The following is a 12823-nucleotide window of genomic DNA, read 5'->3' as shown; positions in this document are numbered from 1 at the left end:
GATCTAGCTAATGATTAGCCTTTACAGTTTGATCTAGCTAATGATTAGCCTTTACAGTTTGATCTAGCTAATGATTAGCCGAATGTTTAGCCTTTACAGTTTGTGATCTAGCTAATGATTAGCCTTTACAGTTTGTGATCTAGCTAATGATTAGCCTTTACAGTTTGATCTAGCTAATGATTAGCCTTTACAGTTTGATCTAGCTAATGATTAGCCTTTACAGTTTGATCTAGCTAATGATTAGCCTTTACAGTTTGATCTAGCTAATGATTAGCCTTTACAGTTTGATCTAGCTAATGATTAGCCTTTACAGTTTGATCTAGCTAATGATTAGCCTTTACAGTTTGATCTAGCTAATGATTAGCCTTTACAGTTTGATCTAGCTAATGATTAGCCTTTACAGTTTGATCTAGCTAATGATTAGCCTTTACAGTTTGATCTAGCTAATGATTAGCCTAATGTGGTAAATGGGCAATCCTCAGCCTATTAATTACTAGCCACTATGCTACATCAGGTGGGCTGCATCAGGTGGGCTGCATCAGGTGGGCTGCATCAGGTGGGCTGCATCAGGTGGGCTACATCAGGAGGGCTGCATCAGGTGGGCTACATCAGGTGGGCTGCATCAGGTGGGCTGCATCAGGTGGGCTACATCAGGTGGGCTACATCAGGTGGGCTACATCAGGTGGGCTACATCAGGTGGGCTACATCAGGTGGGCTGCATCAGGAGGTAATAACTATTGCTAAATAGATCACCTGCCTGATCGTATGGACTAATAAGTTATATTGGGATCATTTCTGGAGGGTGTTTATATTGTCTGCATTTTATTTTCATTTTGTAATAGGATGTCATCGTAGGCCTCTGGGTTCATGTCCAAGGAAACACGTGTAATAGGATGTCATTGTAGGCCAATGGGTTCATGTCCAAGGAAACACGTGCACACTGACCGTAGCGCCGAACCTACCGAGTTGATTTATGCCCTGTACAATGTTTTAATTGTATGTCGCCGTCAGTAATACCCACATACGTATTACATTTCACTTCAGTCCACTGACTATTCATCTCTTTCAATTTGTAGCCTACATGTTGCTTCACTCCATTACATCGTTCATTTATCTTTCTTTCCTCTATCAAGTCTGTGTGGTCGTTCCTGATGGTCGTTCCCGAGTGGCGCAGTGGTCTAAGGCTGTGGCGCAGTGGTCTAAGGCTGTGCCACTAGAGATCCTGGTTCGAATCCAGGCTGTGTCCGGGAGACCCATGGGGCGGCGCACAATTGGCCCAGCGTCGTCCAGGGTAGGGTAGAGCATGGCATTTGCAACGCCAGGGTTGTGGGTTCGATTCCAGTATAAAAAATAAAAATGTATGCACTCACTAACTGTAAGTCGCTCTGGATAAGAGCGTCTGCTAAATGACTAAAATGTAAAAGTAAAAGTAAAATGTAGTGGTTCATATTAGGCTAACGTATTACAAGTTTAGGACATGTAGCCTATTTGAATCATTATGGAACGCAGACCATACGTAGCAGTTTGAACTGTTTACGACTGAACTGTTGTCATTTAGGGTGGATTTATATTGTTTAACCCCTAATATACACGTTTCTCATCTTCCAATATTTCATGGATTGAACAATTGGATATGGTGACTTTCAGGATGAAGCAAACCACTATTTTTCATTCACTAATATACACTGCTCAAAAAAATAAAGGGAACACTAAAATAACACACCCTAGATCTGAATGAATGAAATAATCTTATTAAATACTTTTTTCTTTACATAGTTGAATGTGCTGACAACAAAATCACACAAATTATCAATGGAAATCAAATTTATCAACCCATGGAGGTCTGGATTTGGAGTCACCCTCAAATTAAAGTGGAAAACCACACTACAGGCTGATCCAACTTTGATGTAATGTCCTTAAAACAAGTCAAAATGAGGCCCAGTAGTGTGTGTGGCCTCCACATGCCTGTATGACCTCCCTACAACGCCTGGGCATGCTCCTGATGAGGTGGCGGATGGTCTCCTGAGGGATCTCCTCCCAGACCTGGACTAAAGCATCCGCCAACTCCTGGACAGTCTGTGGTGCAACGTGGCGTTGGTGGATGGAGCGAGACATGATGTTCCAGATGTGCTCAATTGGATTCAGGTCTGGGGAACGGGCGGGCCAGTCCATAGCATCAATGCCTTCCTCTTGCAGGAACTGCTGACACACTCCAGCCACATGAGGTCTAGCATTGTCTTGCATTAGGAGGAACCCAGGGCCAACCGCACCAGCATATGGTCTCACAAGGGGTCTGAGGATCTCATCTCGGTACCTAATGGCAGTCAGGCTACCTCTGGCGAGCACATGGATGGCTGTGCGGCCCCCCAAAGAAATGCCACCCCACACCATGACTGACCCACCGCCAAACCGGTCATGCTGGAGGATGTTGCAGGCAGCAGATCGTTCTCCACGGCGTCTCCAGACTCTGTCACGTGCTCGGTGTGAACCTGCTTTCATCTGTGAAGAGAACAGGGCGCAAGTGGCGAATTTGCCAATCTTGGTGTTCTCTGGCAAATGCCAAACGTCCTGCACGGTGTTGGGCTGTAAGCACAACCCCCACCTGTGGACGAAGGGCCCTCATACCACCCTCATGGAGTCTGTTTCTGACCGTTTGAGCAGACACATGCACATTTGTGGCCTGCTGGAGGTCATTTTGCAGGGCTCTGGCAGTGCTCCTCCTGCTGCTCCTTGCACAAAGGCGGAGGTAGCAGTCCTGCTGCTGGGTTGTTGCCCTCCACGGCCTCCTCCACGTCTCCTGATGTACTGGCCTGTCTCCTGGTAGCGCCTCCATGCTCTGGACACTACGCTGACAGACACAGCAAACCTTCTTGCCACAGTTCGCATTGATGTGCCATCCTGGATGAGCTGCACTACCTGAGCCACTTGTGTGGGTTGTAGACTCCGTCTCATGCTACCACTAGAGTGAAAGCACCGCCAGCATTCAAAAGTGACCAAACATCAGCCAGGAAGCATAGGAATTGAGAAGTGGTCTGTGGTCACCACCTGCAAAACCAGTCCTTTATTGGGGGTGTCTTGCTAATTTCCTATAATTTCCACCTGTTGTCTATTCCATTTGCACAACAGCATGTGAAATGTATTGTCAATCAGTGTTGCTTCCTAAGTGGACAGTTTGATTTCACAGAAGTGTGATTGACTTGGAGTTACATTGTGTTGTTTAAGTGTTCCCTTTATTTTTTGGAGCAGTGTATTTACTGTGTAAAGGTTCCCCATCCCTGTTTATGCATCATTCATAAATACTTTCCTAACCCTAAATAATATACAAGATCAGAGCATAATATTTTTTATTTATTTGTATCTACCAATTGGTGCTGAAAAGGAGACGAATATGCATGTATTTAGATTTCTTTCATTGATCCCTATTCTGAACCTGTCTCTATATATATTCTAGTGAGTCTGTCAAGGAACATTTGTATTAAAGGTACACCGTATTTAAAGGAATGGCTTTAGATAAATGTACTAAAAACCCTATTAAATGAACTCCACAAGAAAATCTGTTGGTCAGCAAGTGGGAGGGTGTTCACACCTGCAAAACCTTATATGCACCTGCATACAGTCAGTCTGAATACCAACTTCTGAGAAGTGCTTTAATCAAATAATGTAAAAAATGAATAGATTTCATAAGTCTGAATCGGGCCCATTGTGCGTACTGTTGGTTTCACAGCAGGAGTTAGAACACCCTTCACAGTTCCATCAGAACACCCTTCACAGTTCCATCAGAACACCCTTCACGGTTTCATCAGAACACCCTTCACGGTTCCATCAGAACACCCTTCACGGATCCATCAGAACACCCTTCACGGATCCATTAGAACACCCTTCACAGTTCCATCAGAACCCCCTTCACAGTTCCATTAGAACATTCCCATTTTTACAGTACTGAGCCCATATGATTTAGCCTGGTCCCAGATCTGTTGTCTCCTTCTATAGCCTGGTCCCAGATCTGTTGTCTCCTTCTATAGCCTGGTCCCAGATCTGTTGCCTCCTTCTATAGCCTGGTCCCAGATCTGTGGTCTCCTTCTATAGCCTGGTCCCAGATCTGTGGACTCCTTCTATAGCCTGGTCCCAGATCTGTTGTCTCCTTCTATAGCCTGGTCCCAGATCTGTTGTCTCCTTCTATAGCCTGGTCCCAGATCTGTGGACTCCTTCTATAGCCTGGTCCCAGATCTGTGGACTCCTTCTATAGCCTGGTCCCAGATCTGTGGTCTCCTTCTATAGCCTGGTCCCAGATCTGTGGTCTCCTTCTATAGCCTGGTCCCAGATCTGTTTGTGCTCTTGCCAACTTCATTGTCACCTGTCAAGCCAAGGATTTGGCATGATGGCACAAACACTGGCAAAAACAGCTATATATGATCACTTATCCCTAGTTAAACTTCCTTCCAATCCAAACATTCAGGAAGTAATGCATGCATGTAACTTATCCTATTACTGTAGGTGCATCCTTTTCACTAGGAGGGAGGCAACATTGTATTTCATACAAGTCAATTATTTTGTCAACAATGTCAGTTAAAGTGAAATATACATTGCAGCATTAAAATTGTTTTATTTATTTCATATAGCACAGTGGTGAATGACTATCTAGTTTTGGTGCAAAAGAGTATTGCTATAATTTCTGCTCCATATAATGACAATTTCCATTCATAATAGCATTAGTGCTTCAATATTCCATTTGGTTTAACAAAAACGTATTTGGAATGGTAGCGTACATACCCTACACAATAAGCACTTTTTCACAGATAAAAATATAATGAGGTATAAGGCACTTGTTTGTTAATACAAATAGCATATTGCTAGACAAAATAAGGGGTTCCCACATATGCTGAGCACTTGTTGGCTGCTTTACCTTCACTCTGCCGTATTGCTAGACAAAATAATACACAAAACAGTTAATGGCTTTTCAAAGATATTCAAAAAAGTATGTACCATCCTTTAAAACCGATACTAATTATACAGATACACATTTACTTGACCCCATCCCCTCCACTCTTCTCCAGACCATCTCCGGTGACCTTCTCCCCTACCTCACCTCGCTGATCAACTCATCCTTGACCGCTGGCCATGTCCCTTCCGTCTTCAAGAGAGCGAGAGTTGCACCCCTTCTCAAAAAACCAACACTCGATCCCACTGATGTCAACAACTACAGACCAGTATCCCTTCTTTCTTTTCTTTCCAAAACTATTGAGCGTGCCGTCTTTAGCCAACTCTCTTGCTATCTCTCTCAGAATGACCTTCTTGATCCAAACCAGTCAGGTTTCAGGACTGGTCATTCAACTGAGACTGCTCTTCTCTGTGTCACGGAGGCTCTCCGCACTGCTAAAGCTAACTCTCTCTCCTCTGCTCTTGTCCTTCTAGACCTGTCTGCTGCCTTTGATACAGTGAACCATCAGATCCTCCTCTCCACCCTCTCCGAGCTGGGCATCTCCGGCGCGGCTCACTCCTGGATTGCGTCCTACCTGACCGGTCGCTCCTACCAAGTGGCGTGGCGAGAAGCTGTCTCCGCACCACGTGCTCTCACCACTGGTGTCCCCCAGGGCTCAGTTCTAGGCCCTCTCCTTTTCTCCCTATACACCAAGTCACTTGGCTCTGTCATATCCTCACATGGCCTCTCCTATCATTGCTACGCTGACGATACACAACTAATCTTCTCCTTTCCCCCTTCTGATAACCAGGTGGCGAATCGCATCTCTGCATGTCTGGCCGACATATCAGTATGGATGACGGATCACCACCTCAAGCTGAACCCTGGCAAGACGGAGCTGCTCTTCCTCCCGGGGAAGGACTGCCCGTTCCATGATCTCGCCATCACGGTTGACAACTCCGTTGTGTCCTCCTCCCAGAGTGCGAAGAGCCTTGGCGTGACCCTGGACAACACCCTGTCGTTCTCCGCCAACATCAAGGCGGTGACCCGATCCTGCAGGTTCATGCTCTACAACATTCGGAGAGTACGACCCTGCCTTACACAGGAAGCGGCACAGGTCCTAATCCAGGCACTTGTCATCTCCCGTCTGGATTACTGCAACTCGCTGTTGGCTGGGCTCCCTGCCTGTGCCATTAAACCCCTACAACTCATCCAGAATGCCGCAGCCCGTCTGGTGTTCAACCTTCCCAAGTTCTCTCACGTCACCCCCCTCCTCCGCACACTCCACTGGCTTCCAGTTGAAGCTCGCATCCGTTACAAGACCATGGTGCTTGCCTATGGAGCAGTGAGGGGAACGGCACCTCCGTACCTTCAGGCTCTGATCAGTCCCTACACCCAGGCGAGGGCATTGCGTTCATCCACCTCTGGCCTGCTGGCTCCCCTTCCTCTGCGGAAGCATAGTTCCCGCTCAGCCCAGTCAAAGCTGTTCGCTGCTCTGGCACCCCAATGGTGGAACAAGCTCCCTCACGACGCCAGGACAGCGGAGTCACTCACCACCTTCCGGAGACATTTGAAACCCCACCTCTTTAAGGAACACCTGGGATAGGATAAAGTAATCCTTCTACCCCCCCCCCCCCCCCCCCCAAAAAAAAAAAAAAAGTATAATTGTAAAGTGGTTATCCCACTGGCTATAGGGTGAATGCACCAATTTGTAGTCGCTCTGGATAAGAGCGTCTGCTAAATGACGTAAATGTGCCCTTAAGCAAGGCACTTAACCCTAATTGCTCCTGTAAGTCGCTCTGGATAAGAGCGTCTGCTAAATGACTAAAATGTAAATGTAAATACTATTTCCTTATTAGATATTTGTTGCATATTTTATACAGAAAAAATCATAGTACAGAATATATATAGTACCAGTCAAAAGTTTGGACACACCTACTCATTCAAGGGTTTTTCTTTATTTTTGCATTGTAGAATAATAGTGAAGACATCAAAATGATAAAATAACACATATGGAATCATGTAGTAACCAAAAAAAGTGTTAAACAAATCAAAATAGATTTTAGATTTGAGATTCTTCAAATAGCCACCCTTTGCCTTTATGACAGCTTTGCACACTCTTGGCATTCTCTCAACCAGCTTCACCTGGAATACTTTCCCAACAGTCTTGAAGGAGTTCCCACATATGCTGAGCACTTGTTGGCTTCACTCTGCCACCCGACTCATCCCAAACCATCTCAATTGGGTTGAGGTCGGGGGATTGTGGAGGCCAGGTCATCTGATGCAGCACTCCATCACTCTCCTTCTTGGTAAAATAGCCCTTACACAGGCTGGAGGTGTGTTGGGTCATTGTCCTGTTGAAAAACAAATGATAGTCCCTCTAAGCCCAAACCAGATGGGATGGCGTATCGCTGCAGAATGCTGTGGTAGCCATGCTGGTTAAGTGTGCCTTGAATTCTAAATAAATCACAGACAGTGTCACCAGCAAAGCACCCCCACTCCATAACACCACCTCCTCCATGCTTTACGGTGGGAAATACACATGCAGAGATAATCCGTTCACCCACACCGCGTCTCACAAAGACATGGCAGTTGGAACCAAAAATCTCAAATTTGGACTCCAGACCAAAGGACACATTTCCACCGGTCTAATGTCCATTGCTCATGTTTCTTGGCCCAAGGAAGTCTCTTCTTATTATTGGTGTCCTTTAGTAGTGGTTTCTTTGCAGCAATTCAACCATGAAGGCCTGATTCACGCAGTCTCCGCTGAACAGTTGATGTGTCTGTGTCACGCTCTGGCTCCGGGACTCTGTATGTTGAGCCAGGGTGTGTTCGTTTCTTTGTGTTCTGTTTCTTGGTTGGGTTGTTCTAGGTTGTTGTGTTTCTTTGTTTGAGTGACTCCCAATCAGAGGTAACGAGTGTCAGCTGTTGGCTCGTTGTCTCTGATTGGGAGCCATATTTAAACTGTCTGTTTTCATCTTGTGTTTGTGGGTTTTTGTTCCTAGTCAGTCATTGTCACTGTGGACTTCACGAATCGTTATTTGTTTTGTTGTTTCGCTTTAATTAAATAAAGCATCATGTTCGTGCAACACGCTGCGCTTTGGTCTACTCCTTTCCAAGACGATCGTGACAGAAAAACCCACCATACAACGACCAAGCAGCGTGTCCAGACGGAGGCAGACTGGACATGGGAGGAAGCGCCGGGAAAGGAGATGGAGAGGCTGGCGATGGCCCAGGTGGGCAAAGTGTGGTCCTGGGAGGACATGCTCGGGGGCAAGGGACCTTGGGGTAGGATCAAGGCCCTGGCGAGAGAGGAGCAGCGGCGTCAGCAGTGCCATCGTCGGACGGACGAGAGGCACCCCCAAGAATTTTTTAGGGGGGGGCACAGGGCATGGACGACGGGGCTGACGGAGGCAGAGAAGGGGCGTATTCAAAAGGCCACCAGGTTACGGGGGCCACTGGTCAAAGTAGGGAAAGGAGGTTTAGAGGCACGGCGAGAGGTACTGGGGTGTGTTACCAGTCCGGTCCGGCCCGTTCCAGTTCCCGGAGTAGAGCCAGTGGTGTGTGTCCCCAGTACGGTCCGGCCTGTTACGGCCCCTCGCACCAAATGGACGGTGCGCGTCTCCAGCCCTGCCCGGCCTGTTCCTGCTCCACGCACCAAGTCTACGGTGTGCGTCGCCAGCCCTGCCCGGCCTGTTCCTGCTCCACGCGCCATACCTACGGTGTGCGTCGCCAGCCCTGCCCGGCCTGTTCCTGCTCCACGCACCAAGTCTACGGTGTGCGTCGCCAGCCCTGTCCGGCCTGTTCCTGCTCCACGCACCAAGCCTACGGTATGCGTCGTCAGCCCAGCCCGGCCTGTCCCTGCTCCACGCACCAAGCCTACGGGGTGCGTCGTCAGCCTGGTCCAGCCCATTCCTGCCACTCGCACCAAGCCAGGGGTGCGAGTCGTCAGCCTGGTCCAGCCCGTTCCTGCCACTCGCACCAAGCCAGGGGTGCGAGTCGTCAGCCTGGTTCAGCCCGTTCCTGCTACTCGCACCAAGCCCGGGGTGCGAGTCGTCAGCCTGGTAAGACCGGTCAGCTGCTCCACAACGGAGCGTAAGCAATCCGCTCCGTCATTGTCCAGTCCAGATCCAGCCAGCGGGGTCAGACCGGACCAGGGGCGCTATGGGGGGTTGTTTGGAGGGTGGTGGGCAAGGCCGGGGCCAGAACCGCCGCCGAGGAGGTATGCCCGCCCAGCCCTCCCTTGTTTAGCCCTTATTGAGGCGCGGTCGCAGTCCGCGCCTTTAGGGGGGGGTACTGTCACGCTCTGGCTCCGGGACTCTGTATGTTGAGCCAGGGTGTGTTCGTTTCTTTGTGTTCTGTTTCTTGGTTGGGTTGTTCTAGGTTGTTGTGTTTCTTTGTTTGAGTGACTCCCAATCAGAGGTAACGAGTGTCAGCTGTTGGCTCGTTGTCTCTGATTGGGAGCCATATTTAAACTGTCTGTTTTCATCTTGTGTTTGTGGGTTTTTGTTCCTAGTCAGTCATTGTCACTGTGGACTTCACGAATCGTTATTTGTTTTGTTGTTTCGCTTTAATTAAATAAAGCATCATGTTCGTGCAACACGCTGCGCTTTGGTCTACTCCTTTCCAAGACGATCGTGACAGTCTGAGACTTGAACTCTGTGAAGCATTTATTTGGGCTGCAATTTCTGAGGCTGGTAACTCTAATGAACTTATCCTCTGCAGCAGAGGTAACTCTGGGTCTTCCATTCATGTGGCGGTCCTCATGAGAGCCAGTTTCATCATAGCACTTGATGGTTTTTGCGACTGCACTTGAAGAAACTTTCATCAAAGTTCTTCAAATGTTCTGTATTGACTGACCTTCATGTCTTAAAGTAATGATGGACTGTCGTTTCTCTTTGGTTGTTTGAGCTGTTCTTTCCATAATATGGACTTGGTCTTTTACCAAATAGGGCTATCTTCTGTATACCCCCCTACCTTGTCACAACACAACTGAATGGCTCAAACGCATTAAGAAGGAAAGAAATTCCACAAATTAACTTTTAAGAAGGCACACCTGTTAATTGAAATGCATTCCAGGTGACTACCTCATGAAGCTGGTTGAGAGAATGCCAAGAGTGTGCAAAGCTGTCCTCTGTAGCTCAGCTGGTAGAGCACGGCGCTTGTAACGCCAAGGTAGTGGGTTAGATCCCCGGGACCACCCATACGCAAGAAATGTATGCACGCATGACTGTAAGTCGCTTTGGATAAAAGCATCTGCTAAATGGCATATTATTATTATTATTATCAAGGCAAAGCGTGGCTATTTGAAGAATCTCAAATATAACATATTTTGGTTTGTTTAACACTTTTCTTTTGGTTACTACATGATTCCATATGTGTTGTTTCATAGTTTTGATGTCTTCACTATTATTCTACAATGTAAAAAATAGTAAAAATAAAGAAAAACCCTTGAATGAGTAGGTGTGTATATACATGATGTACACTACCGTGTCCTTGTTTTCCATTAAAACATGCATAAAATGAGTTTGAATAGGAAATATAGCAAAATGCATAGGAAATGTAGTCATTGACAAGGTTAGAAATAATGATTGTAAATAGAAATAATAATTGTGTCCTTCAAACTTTGCTTTCGTCAAAGAATCCTCCATTTGCAGCAATTACAGCCTTGCAGACCTTGGGTATTCTAGTTGTCAATTTGTTGAGGTAATCTGAAGAGATTTCACCCCATGCTTCCTGAAGCACCTCCCACAAGTTGGGCACTTCTTACGTACCATACCATACGGTCAAGCTGCTCCCACAACAGCTCAATAGGGTTGAGATCCGGTTACTGTGCTGGCCTCTCCATTATAGACAGAATACCAGCTGACTGCTTCTTCCCTAAATAGTTATTGCATAGTTTGGAGCTGTGCTTTGGGTCATTGTCCTGTTGTAGGAGGAAATTGGCTCCAATCAAGCGCTGTCCACAGGGTATGGCATGGCGTTGCAAAATGGAGTGATAGCCTTCCTTCTTCAAGATCCCTTTTACCCTGTACAAATCTCCCACTTTACCACCACCAAAGCACCCCCAGACCATCACATTGCCTCCACCATGCTTGACAGATGGCATCAAGCACTCCTCCAGCGTCTTTTCATTTGGTCTGTGTCTCACAAATGTTCTTCTTTGTGATAAAAACACCTCAAACTTCGATTTTTCTGTCCATAACACTTTTTTCAAATCTTCCTCTGTCCAGTGTCTGTGTTCTTTTGCCCATCTTAATCTTTTCTTTTTATTGGCCAGTCTGAGATATAGCTTTTTCTTTGCAACTCTGCCTAGAAGGTCAGCATCCCGGAGTCGCCTCGTCACTGTTGACGTTGAGACTGGTGTTTTGCGGGTACTATTTAATGAAGCTGCCAGTTGAGGACCTGTGAGGCGTCTGTTTCTCAAACTAGACACTCTAATGTATTTGTCCTCTTACTCAGTTGTGCACCGGGGCCTCCCACTCCTCTTTCTATTCTGGTTAGAGCCAGTTTGTGCTGTTCTGTGAAGGGAGTAATACACAGCGTTGTACGAGAGCTTCAGTTTCTTGGCAATTTTTCGCATGGAATAGCCTTAATTTCTCAGAACAAGAATAGACTGACGAGTATCAGAAGAAAGTTATTTGTTTCTGGCCATGTTGAGCCTGTAATCGAACCCACAATTGCTGATGCTGCAGATACTCAACTAGTCTCAAGAAGGCCAGTTGTATTGCTTCTTTAATCAGCACAACAGTTTTCAGCTGTGCTAACATAATTGCAAAAGGGTTTTCTAATGATCAATTAGCCTTTTTAAAATGATAAACTTGGCTGTATATATGTATGTGTGTATATGTACAGTGATGAAAATTACAGGCCTCTCTCATCTTTAAGTGGGAGAACTTGCACAATTGGTGGCTGACTAAATACTTTTTTCCCCCACTGTATATACACCCATGTATATGTGTGTGTGTGTGTGTGTGTGTACAGTTGGGTGTATGTGTGTATGTGTGTATGTGTGTGTGTGTGTGTGTGTGTGTGTGTGTGTGTGTGTATATATATATATATATATATATATATATATATATATATATATATATATATATATATATATATATATATATATATATATATATATATATATATACATACACAGTAAGGGGAAAAAAGTATTTGATCCCCTGCTTATTTTGTACGTTTGCCCACTGACAAAGAAATTATCAGTCTATAATTTTAATGGTAGGTTTATTTGAACAGTGAGAGACAGAATAACAACAAAAAAATAAAAATAAACGCATGTGAAAAATGTTATAAATTGATTTGCATTTTAATGAGGGAAATAAGTATTTGACCCCCTCTCAATCAGAAAGATTTCTGGCTCCCAGGTGTCTTTTATACAGGTAATGAGCTGAGATTAGGAGCACACTCTTAAAGGGAGTGCTCCTAATCTCAGTTTGTTACCTGTATAAAAGACACCTGTCCACAGAAGCAATCAGTCAATCAGATTCCAAACTCTCCACCATGGCCAAGACCAAAGAGCTCTCCAAGGATGTCAGGGACAAGATTGTAGACCTACACAAGGCTGGAATGGGCAACAAGACCATCGCCAAGCAGCTTGGTGAGAAGGTGACAACAGTTGGTGCGATTATTCGCAAATGGAAGAAACACAAAAGAACTGTCAATCTCCCTCGGCCTGGGGCTCCATGCAAGATCTCACCTCGTGGAGTTGCAATGATCATGAGAACGGTGAGGAATCAGCCCAGAACTACACGGGAGGATCTTGTCAATTATCTCAAGGCAGCTGTAACCATAGTCACCAAGAAAACAATTGGTAACACACTACGCCGTGAAGGACTGAAATCCTGCAGCGCACGCAAGGTCCCCCTGCTCAAGAAAGCACATATACATGTC

The sequence above is a fragment of the Coregonus lavaretus genome (genome assembly GCF_964263955.1).
Source record: "Coregonus lavaretus genome assembly, chromosome: 25".
Classification (NCBI taxonomy): Eukaryota; Metazoa; Chordata; class Actinopteri; order Salmoniformes; family Salmonidae; genus Coregonus; species Coregonus lavaretus.
Note: the sequence above shows the minus strand (reverse complement) of the source record.